Genomic DNA, 11737 nt, shown 5'->3' with positions numbered 1-11737 from the left:
ATACCAACAATAAAAACTCCAAAAAGTACCATGGTTGTACCTATTGATAGACATGCACCTCTTCATCTTACTTCCATTCAAAGGGGAACACAAAGTTTATACATGATGATATTTTCACTTGTTATCTAGAGTAGAGATCTCCTAACAAACAAAAGAAAAAGCTCACTTATCATGCAAGGAATATCCCGAGCCAAGTAACAAGTGTGCAATCAAAGAAGGCATGGAAGCATACACAACATCTAATGAAAATGAGAACCATTTGAAACCATTGTCGAACAACATATTCATAGAGACAAGCAATGTTATCATTTCTAGTCAATAATATATTGAAAAACACATATTTGGTATTTAAGGGCCATTTTTCTCTTCTTAATTTGCAATCATTTTGATTTTAGAACATATTTTTTTAGTTTCTTCCCACCTAAGATTATAGGTTCAAGGGTTTGGATATTGTATAGGATTTAGGATTGTAGTTTTACAAAACAATTTTATCTCAAAAACCCGTAAGAAAAAATTTGTAAATGTGAAAAAATTCTAAGTAGATATTAGCTATAGTAATTTTTGTAATGTAATAAGTATAAAAAGTATGTATAGAAATTTTACAAATGTGAAAAAAGATTTAAATTAGATATATTATTTCTAATTGTGTAAAAGATCAAATAAAAAGAGCATACCTATAGTGTTTTTGATGATAGAACACTTTGAAACAAACTACCAGCAGCAATGACATCTACTTCAATTGTTACAATTACCATTCAGCTTGTAGTGAGAAAGACATGTAGGTTGTACAACATGAGCATGTTATAGTAGAAATGTGTGCATGATTTATAGATGGTTTCTACATTAGAAATTTAGTTATTCATTGCTAAGGTTAAGTGATAGCAAATTGTTAAACACTTTCATCAAGTTTTAACCATTGTAACATAGGAAGAAAACTAGAAACCTTTGAAACCCAATTGATTATCATAAAATCTCTAATAATTGCTTCCCCTACTCCAAGATGTCTTACTTCCATGTCCACTATCATAGGCTTTACTTCATGAACTAGACCTTGAAATCTTAGCACCAACCTATGTACTTGAGAAATATTACCAAAAGCCATAGGATCAATTTCAAAATCCTAAAATATATCCTAAAGCCTATGACCAAAGGCACTTTCAAAAGTCTTATTTGTATAGGAAAATTCATGTGTTAGAACCTTTGAATATATTTTTGTCATCTAATCACAAATATCTTTTTGAAACAAGTCTAGGTGTGTAGCCACCCATTGACCCCACTTAATGAAAGTTGCACATGCTCTTTCCAATAAGAAATATAAAATGTGTATCCATAATTTCCCATAATTTCCTCTCAAAGCATCAAAAAATGGAGCAAATAAAGTCATCAAGTAAAGTATCCATAGAAGCAACAATAATTTTTCCATGATGGCCCAGATAAATGAGATCAAAATGTTATAGATGTTATTTGCAAGGCTACAACAAGAATTAAATGGTTGCATTGTGTTTGATTCAGCTAACATACTTTTTGCAAAGGAGGCCTATCCAATAATAATAGCTAAAACTTGAGAAGAAATATTCAATCTACAACATGTAAAGATCATAGAATGAGAAATCTTTCTTATGTGTTAAAATGTAGGCCGACTAATTCCACATGTCAATGAAAATCTTGCCCATGTAGATTAAGCTTGGCAAGTTGCGCTAGTATTTTGGGCTAATACAAAAAACCCTTTCAAGTTTTTGACCCCATAAAAACCTACTTTGATTTTGGAATCAATTAGAAGCATTGAACAAGAACATTGTTTATAAGAATGTTTCCATACAATGCCAAGTTTTTATTCTACCCCACACTAGTATGACCTATGTTGAGAGCACTAAAGCTTGAATTTTTTCCCTAGTAAATCAAGAAAGCAAAAACTAGAAGACTTTCCATGAGTCCCATGCATGTTTTACAAAGTTTTCCTTGCAAATTGTTGGAATTTACAAGTGGGAAGATTTACTTCTGAGAGGAGGGGTGAATTAGAAGTAACAAACTTTAATCTCTAACACCTTTTAACTGAGATCAATCACATGCATCTAAAATATCTAATTAACATGAAAGTAAAGACATGCATGAAAATATATAACACAAGATTTGGTCACCTAGAAACCCTCCAAAATGAGAAGGTAAAACTAGGGTGGGGATGACACCCACAACTTATCACTGCAATAATATGTAACTAGTTAAGGTTACAAAGTTTGACCACCATCAATGGTCTGCCCTATGAAAGGCCTACCCTATTAAAGGCTTTACACCGTGTTAAAAGTGACCTATCTAAAGAATTTACAAACATTCACTTGGAATGTCACCCTATTAAAGGATTTACAACCCTATTAAGGATTTACAGTATGGCTATTAAACCAACCTATGATCATAGGATTTTCATTCTCCTAATGCAATGACGAGAAAGTATAGTAGAATGTATTGACTTGATGACTTACAATATTCAATTGTTGATTCCAAATCCTTGTTCTATTTAATTTGATCTGGTCCTTCTTGATCTGATATAACCCTATTTGTAGTGTTGATGGTTTGTTATGATCAACTTGATTCTACAATGTTGTTCTTCCTCTAAGTCGTTACACCCCTTTCAAGAATTTCTAGCATTCACTCATGCATTCCCACACAACCTCTTACACACATGAATTATGTGGTTTTGACCTCCTTTTAAATATTTTGAGACTTAGGGTTAGGTATGAATCTATGATCAAGATTCATCCATCTTTCCGGCTCAATTCTTTCTATATTTCCTGATTGGTTGTATTCTTTCTCCATTTTTTTGATTGGTTGCATGTTGACTACATAGGGAATGTAATAGATTTGATCTTATCTTTTAGATCCTTTGAGATTCATCTTGAGTTAGCTCAAAAATGGTTTCCATCTGTGTTTGTGAAGGCACAAACACTTATGTTGATTCTATGTTACTTGGTACTTACTAATTGCTGATGCTTGGCACATATAGGAATTTTGTTTTGCTCGACTCATATAATAACTCTATCTTACTCAGCACCTATACTTTACTTGGCACATATACTTGCTTAGCATCTATTATCACTCGGCACTTGAAACTTTCCTAACACTGGAATGACTCAACACCTATTGAATTTTTAGCTCGGCACATACTATAGCTTGACATCTATATTGTACTTGGCATCAACTTAGAAATTCCTTAAGTGTGTCGACACTCAATTGCCAAAACTAATCTAAGACCAACAATCTCCTCCTTTGACATGAGTGCTAAAAAAATTTATCTAAGCATTATGAATCTGATCTCTGTGAGTACAATATACGTCTTGTTTGTCATATATACAAAACTTCAAAAACTTGTTCAAAATTTTGTAGAAGACTATATACCTCAAAAACTTGTAACTCCCCCTGAGCTAATGTGCCATTTATGTATCCAAAACTCCTTATGCTAGATTTGACTCATGCTATTTGCATGCTCTACCTTATCATTCTACTTTGCTCTACTTCTGTTTTCTCTATTTTTACTCCCCCTTTCACACATGTTCCCTTTGCAGTTTTTGTATCCTTTTGGCTTTATCTTCTTATCTTTCCAAAACTCAAAATTTTATTATTTCCCCCAATTTATTATATCTCCCCCTATTTGGTATCTCCCCTTATTGGGTACCATATCTCCTCTATTATCTCCCCCTTTTTTGATACTTATATCAAAGGGTTCTATTAATTAATTGAATACTTAGCCAAAAAAGATTTGTTTACCTACATAATGATCTTCAAAGTAGCATCCCAATTGCCTAATTCAATTTATAGTGCTTTAAGTTGGATGGTTGTCTCTACTACAAGGTGTACTAGGCCTTCCAATGTGGAAATATTGGGATCTTTCTTCAAGACATTCTCTACATAGGCCATTTCTTTGTGCAAAACTTCCATGTGAGGGGTTATGGCAGACTGAATTTGTATTAATTTGGCCTTGGTGTTTTCCTCATCTACTATGAGTACATCTAATTCCTTTTGTGTATGAAGTGTTATAGCAAAATACTTCTCACTTTGAGCTGGATCCTTTGGTAGTTGCATGCTAGATACTTTAAGGTTCCTTTCCAAGCTCAATATTCTCTAGCTAGTCTCTTGTGTGAAGTATGAGGAATCATATAGTTTGGAGTACAATAAGAATATATTCTCAAGTACTTCTTTTACCTTCTCAACCTTCTTTGCTAACTCCACCTATGGTAGTGCTATCTCACCAAATATTTTCTCATTTATCTTCATCCAAAATTTCTTTTTAGACCATTCAAGCAATTTGGCATTGGTGTCTAGGTCTTTATTCTATACCTAGTCCACTATGTTGGGTAATTGCTCCATTATGAGCTTTGTCTCATCAGGTACTTGCAAGATGAAAGCATCTAGAAAGATGTCCTTAATTTCTATCAATTCTTGCCTTTACCTATACTCATTCCTAAGTATCTCTTGCTTCTTCTTCTCTAGTGCCTCTTGCACTTCATTGATCTACTCTATGTTCATTGTTTTATAGGCATAGCTTGGTATGAATATCTCCTCATCAAGTGTAGGGTCTCTGTAGTGAAGTGCCCTTGCTACCTTGGTAGAGCTCAAGCCTAGTGTTGATATTTGCAGTGGTCCTACATCAGTGCTAGGCTTCTAAGGCATTGTAGGAGTCCTTGTTGTAGGAAAATCAACCAATGTTTCTATTGCCTCTTGTTCTTTCTCCTTAGGGGTCTTCTCCTCTTCTTTGTCCTCTTCAGTTCTACCTTGATCAATTATAGTTATTTGAGGAGGTGCACCTTTCCTTTGTGTTGTAGGAGCAAAGGCATCCTTTTCTCCTATTTTCTCCTTTGCTTGCTCTTTGGTAGTTGAAGTCACTATGACTATGAAATCAACCCTAGTAGATGCATCTTGTGTTGGTTGCTCTTTTAGTTGTCCACTTGTAGCTATTGGAGTTTGTGAAGGTGGTTCTTATGGATTCACCTTTTCCTTTTTTATTTTAACTACTACCTTTTTGAGTTCCTCCATGCTCACCAAGATTGGATTGGTATACAATTGTGCTTGTAGTGTGGTCTAGTGAAGGATCTTTCTAAGATCCTCTATAGTTAGTGGGTTGATATTCTGATCATAAGTGTCAAGAACATCCATAACAATTATTGTGTCTATAGGTGTAGTTTTTGCATGTGGAGGACTAGGTGGTGGCATCTATGTGTCTTGCACACTTCATTCTTATTGCTGCTCCTCAGCTATTGCTGTATCACCCTTTTGTGTTTCTTTCTCCACTATAACTTCTTCCTTTTCTTTCTCTCCTTCCTCCTTTCCAGTTTCCTCCTCTTCCTCATCATTATTCCTTCCCTCAAATGGATTTTCTTTTCCTTTGTTAACTATCTAGAGGCCATAAATTACTTTCCACATGAGAGTGGACTTGTTCGCAACATCTTCAATTTTATTTTGCAAAATACTGAATACTTTGTATTTGGGTGCAAATTTTCTCCCATGTTTCTTACTTGCCTTACATATTTGGCCTTTTGTTAGTTTGGGTATCACACGAGCCAATGTTGACTCTCTTACTTCCTTCTCCATGTTTAGGCAATAATGTCATTTATTCTTTACAATTGAATATAGCTCCTTAGGCATTGTATTATCAAGTTCAAGTGGAATATTCTTGAACTTGGCCATCATAGTGTAAATTGATTCTTCCACTATGTTTTTCTCTTCTCTTGTCATCTTATTAAAATTAATACCTTTAAGCCTTGACAAGTCTACATTGTCCCTAATATTGTTACAATTTTTTTCCAAATTTGATTTTGTGGTGTGACTTACCACTCTGAAATGGTTGTTATCATCAGACTCAGTTCTCTCCTTATCTGACTCTGGAGGTGCCACATATTTTCTCCTCTTTTTCTTTGTTGGCCCCCCCTACTCTATGGCTTTCTTCTTTTCTTGTTCCTTAGCCACCTTTATTGTAGCCCTCATATCTGCCCTTGTGGTAGGCTTTGTTGGGCTTGGCTTAGTTGTTTTCTTCTTGCCTTTAGGTTGTGTTGCAAGTTGCTCTTGTGCTTTCCTCTTTCTGGGCTCTGCCTTAGGTGCTTCCTTTTCTTGTTGGACACCTTCTTATTCTTCATCATCTTCATCCATGCCTTGGGTTAGTGCTAGTGGCTCCTGGCCCTGTTCTTCTTCATCATCATCATCATCTTCTTCTTCTTCTACCTCTACTATGCCTTCTCCAAATTTGATCTTGAGTTTCTTCACTAGTTTATCCTTTTTATTTAGTGTAGAAGTAGCCTTCAGCTCCATATCCACCTTGGATCTTACTACATCATATGTGCCAAAGTGTTGGGCACTTTTGTCTAATTCTTCTACAAGTAGAGCTATTATTACTACAGATGCTTCATCAATATTTACTTCATACCCAAGTGGTCTAAGCCATCTAACCCTTGATATGGTTGCTTGAATGTAAGTGTAGTCAATATCAACAAGAAAACAAATATCATTTATGTGTTATTCCACAAGTGAGACTGGAATCCTAAGTCTATGTTTCATTGAATTCTTGAAATCTTCAAAGTAGCTAGTCATGAGTTCTCAAAATTGACTCCCATTTGTTCAATGTATTCATTCACCTAGGCTACTATGGACCTATTTGTCTTCCAGCTAACCTTTCCAAAAGAAGGAAATTCATTCGATACATAGAAAAATATGCATATCAAAATTGCTCCAAAGTTGCATTGAGCTCCCTTTGTTCTTCTTATAGCTCCCAATTTTTTATTGATCTATTGTAGTTTTCGTTCAGCTAGATCATAAGTATGATCCCTTTTAACAAGTTTTTAGACAACATCTACTACAATACATGGAACATTGTAGAGTCTACTAGATTGGTAGAATTTGTGGGAAATTTCTCTGACAGCAAAGTCAACAAGAGGATCCTTAATGGTATCTATGGTCATGCCTCTCTTGTTCCACTGGGCTCTAGTATTCTTCTCAATAGCTTCTTTGGAGTCACTACTTAGGGTTTTAAGTTGATCTAGGGTTGGATACCCTATGAATAATCCTTTTTGATATTTTAATTGGCCTATCTTCTAACCACAAACTACCATCAGGAATCCTACTAAGTACAATTCTAATCCATTCATTCTTAAAGATGGTAGGTAACTCTAGGGCATAGGTTAAGCCTTTCTTCTCAATGATTTGAAATTCTTCCTTCAAGACTCCATTCTCACACAATCTATCATATGCATCCCTGATTTCCATGTCTCCAATAGCACCTATTTTGTATTTATAGCATCTCCTAACATCTTGTACCATTACAACCTTAGGAGGAATTATGGATAGGGCTCTGACAGGGTCATTTTTATAGGCAACTTTAGGGATAGGATGAAAATTGGCTGTTTAACTTTATTTGACACTAACTAAACTTCAAATAGCTCTTTTTCCTAAGATTTTCTAGAACTAGAGGCCATTTGTTCAATATAGGGTTTTAACACAAACAAATTTTGAAACTGTATAACTTGGCACAACTATAAATGCCTTGAATCATTGAAATTGTATTGAATCTCTATTACAATCTGCTCAAATGCTTCAAACTCTGCTTGGAAATTGTTCTATACTCTTCTTGTCATTTCATCTTTGCTCATGATGGTGAAGAATGATTTTAAATGTGATCATATACCTTTATTTCATAGCATATAATGCTTAGTGTGTTTACAGCTATCCACATGGCTCCTTAAGAAATTATGCTTTACTCAGCTTCCATTAGTTTTCAAACACTCAGCATATACTGGAGTTTCCCTAACTCAGCTTCAACTAGAATTTCCTTTCACTCAGCTTCCCTTACTAACTTGGCTATAACTAACTACTCAGCTCCTACTGACTTTGGTAGATAACTCAATAACACTTGTAAAAAAATGAAAATTTAACTTTGCATCTCTATTCATGTTAATCTCTCCTTTTTAGTACTTACTTGTCTTGGAATTGATGTATGATAAAGCTTTGTATATCAGTCTTGCATACCTTCTTTTACTTAGTTGGATGAAGTGTGACCACTTGACCTTTTGGGTGAAGTGATTCCTTCATTGAATGTGCTACCTCCATCTGTCTTCTTCCATGTTTTATTCATTTCTCCTCTAATGTGTTCAACATCTACCTTCCCTTTTCTTTGTTGAACTCTAAGTTAGGTGCCTTTGACCTTGTTGGGAAGTTCTTGCTGATGTGACCAGTCTTCAAACAACTAAAGCATGTAGTTTGGATCAACTATTTTTTGTAGCTTCCACTAAAATGTGTTCTTATGCAATTTTTAGGGATGTGTCCATATTCTTGATAGTAGTGACACTTGTGTCTAGTGTTGTACTCCCAATTGTAGTGATGTCCATGACTTTTAGTCTTTACTGATTGGTTTGATGTCCACATAGGCTTTGATCTACACTCAAAAGCTCTATCTCCATACTTCTTGCAATTGTAGTAGTGACCTTCAAATCCTGGTGTTCTGATGGTTCTGGTTTGGCAATCATGTGCATGATATCCTTGCTTGTTGCAATTGTGACAATGACCCATGTTTTTGGGTTCGTCATGCTAGTTGGAATTCTTGCTCCTACACACATTAGAGGTATGTCCCTTGTTACCATAAAAATGACAATTAGGTTTAGTATTCTTACCTTTATCACTTCTTTCTTCTATAGTCTTGGATGACTCTCCTTTTTCAGTGTTGATGTATCCTAGTCCTGAAGTGTCATTACTGGATCTTGGATATTTTAGAAGCTATTCAAAATACTTGATGGCTTCATTGGGTTTGTTGAAGCTCTCTACAATTTATTTTTCTCTTTTAAGTCATTTTGTAGTTTTTCATTTTGCATCTTTAGTGTGGAGATCTCAATGTCCTTGACATTCAGCTCATGATGTGCATTCATCATCTGACTTACAGTGTCTAATTGCATGTTGGAAATTCTTGCAAGCTCAATTTACTTTTCCTCTAGTCTGTTACCAAGGTTTCTCTTGTCATCTTCTATCATATCCTTATCTTCAATAGCTCTTTTCTTCTATTCAGTCACTTCACAAAGCATCATGGCTTGTGATTCTAATTTAATCTTGAGAGTTCTGATCTCTTCTACTTGAGCTCTATTCTTCTCCATCATATATGCTATTGCTGCATCAAAATCCTTGGAATCTCCATTTGCAAACACTTTTGAGGTGTCAATTTCCTTGTATTGTGTATCATTCTTAGCTATGGCAATCTCTTTTCTTCTCTTTAGGGATTTTCTCTATTCTTCCCTGGCTTCTTCCAGAGAATGTACAATGAGATGTATCTTGATTTCCTAGTTCTCTATAATCTTCCAAAGTTTGTAGACTTCCATTTTTAGATCTTTTTTTCCAAGCTATAAGGCTTCTCCTTGTGACAACTCATCTTTGATACCAATTGTTGGAATTTACAAGTGGGAAGATTTACTTCTAAGAGGGGGGTGAATCAAAAGTAACAAACTTTAATCTCTACAATCTTTTAACTGAGATCAATCACATGCATCTAACATATATAATTAACATGAAAGTAAAGATATGCATGAAAATATATAACACAATATTTGGTCACCCAAAAACCCTCTAAAATGAAAAGGTAAAATTGGGTTGGGGATGACACCTACAACTTATCACTATAGCAATATTTAACTAGTTAAGGTTACAAAGTTTGACCACCATCATTTGTCTACCTTGTGAAAGGCCTACCCTCTTAAAGGCTTTACACCCTGTTAAAAGTGATCTATCTAAAGGATTTACGAACATTCACTTGGAATGTCACCCTATTAAAGGATTTACAACCCTATTAAGGATTTACAATATGGTTGTTAAACCAACCTACGATCATAGGATTTTCATCATCCTAATACAATGACTAGAAATTATAGTAGAATGTATTGACCTGATGACTTACAATCTTCAATTAATGAGTCCAGATCCTTGTTCTGTCCAATTTGATCTGATCCTTCCTAATTTGATATAACCCTATTCGTAGTGATGATGCTCTATTCTAAACAACTTGATTCTACAATGTTGTTCTTCCTCTAAGTCTTTAAAATTCCTTTCAAAACTTCAATAGAATTCACTCATGCATTCCCACACAACCTCTTACACACATGATTTATGGGGTTTTGACCTCCTATTAAATATTTCAAGACTTAGGGTTAGGTATGAATCTAAAATCAAGATTCATCCATTTTTCCCACTCAATTCTTTCTATATTTCCTAATTGGTTGCATGCTTTCTCCATTTTTCTAATTGGTTGCATGCTAATTACATAGGGAATGTAATAGATTTGATCTTATCTTTTAGATCCTTCAGGATTCATCTTGAGTCAGCTCAAAAATGGGTTACATTTGTGTTTGTGAAGGCACAATCTCTTATGTTGATTCTATGTTACTCTACACTTACTAATTGTTGATGCTCGACACATATAGGATTTTTTTTTACTCGACTCCTATAGTAACTCTATCTTACTTAGCACCTATACTTTACTCAGCACATATACTTGTTGAACATCTATTATTACTCAGCACTTGGAACTTGCTTGACACTTGAATAACTTGACACCTATTCAATTTTTGGCTCAGTGCATATTGTAGCTTGGCATCTAAATTGTACTTAGCCTCAACTTAGAAATTTCTTAAGCGTGTTGACACTCAATTGTCAAAACCAATCTGAGACCAACACAAATGTGTACCCTTCTTTATGATTGATCCATGTGGTAGAAACTTGCAAACACCTAACTTTATTAGCTTTTGAAGCAAAATCCACATCATAATTTTTGGCAAATTTGTAAAATTATTTAAAAGAAATAAATCAATTATTTTCTTAGGGGACCAAAAAGAAATGAAAAAATATGAGAAAATAATGTATTTTGCAGAGCATTTTGTTACTCCAATTATTTTCCAATCATTAAACAAGAATTAATATTTAATATCTAGTTATACATGTTATTGATTAATGGCATTGAAAATAAAGGTGTACGAGGCCATTTTTTGGGGCATGAAACTTCAAAAAAACTTGGACATTCTTGAAATAAAGCTTAAATCAAAAATTAAAAACTATTTAGTGAAAGCCAAAAGAAAAATGTTTTATAGGAGCCTAAAAAGAGCAATAATAATCAAGTTGCTTTCACTAGAATATAAAATTATTGATGGAAAAGTTATTATGCTGGTATATTTATTTTATTTGTGCTTTAAGGAGAAAACACCCTATAGAAGGATGCAAGTATTCAAATTTCAAATCAGCCATCTAACTGTTAGAATTCTTTAGAATAACTAAGAGGGGGGGTGAATTAATTATCCAAGGTCCAATGATGTCCAATACAACTTTTTCTACAAATCTTTAATGGCACATAACTGAAATTATCATGCATACAATTAAACGTTGAACAACCATAAAAGATAACATGCATCACACCATAACACTAAGGATTTTGATGACCCAGAAACCCTCTAGGAATAAGAAGGTAAAACTGGGGTGGGGATGATACCCACTAAATAACTGTGCAATTGATTTCAACCACTTCTAATGGTTTGCCTTGTTAAAGGCCTGCCCTGTTAAAGGCTTTACACATTGTAAGATGTGACCCTATTAAAGGATTTAAGAACATTCAACTTAGAATGTCACCCTGTTAAATGATTTACATAGAGTTATTAGGCTCACCCAAGTCCATGGGATTTACAGTCACCTTCTCAAAAGAATCGTTCATCCCTCTCTAAGGATCTCCTATCCT

The 11737-nt window shown here is 34.5% G+C and overlaps 1 pseudogene; it reads right to left on the bottom strand.

Annotated features, from left to right (window-relative positions):
- Positions 1 to 871: 871 nt before the first annotated feature.
- LOC149532481 (uncharacterized) lies at positions 872 to 10775 on the bottom strand (annotated as a pseudogene).
- Between the last annotated feature and the right edge of the window lie 962 nt (positions 10776 to 11737).

The sequence above is a fragment of the Cupressus sempervirens genome, chromosome 10 (genome assembly GCF_028749045.1).
Source record: "Cupressus sempervirens isolate cs-2001-9-10 chromosome 10, ASM2874904v1, whole genome shotgun sequence".
NCBI lineage: Eukaryota > Viridiplantae > Streptophyta > Pinopsida > Cupressales > Cupressaceae > Cupressus > Cupressus sempervirens.
This window is presented reverse-complemented; position numbering and strand designations above follow the sequence as displayed.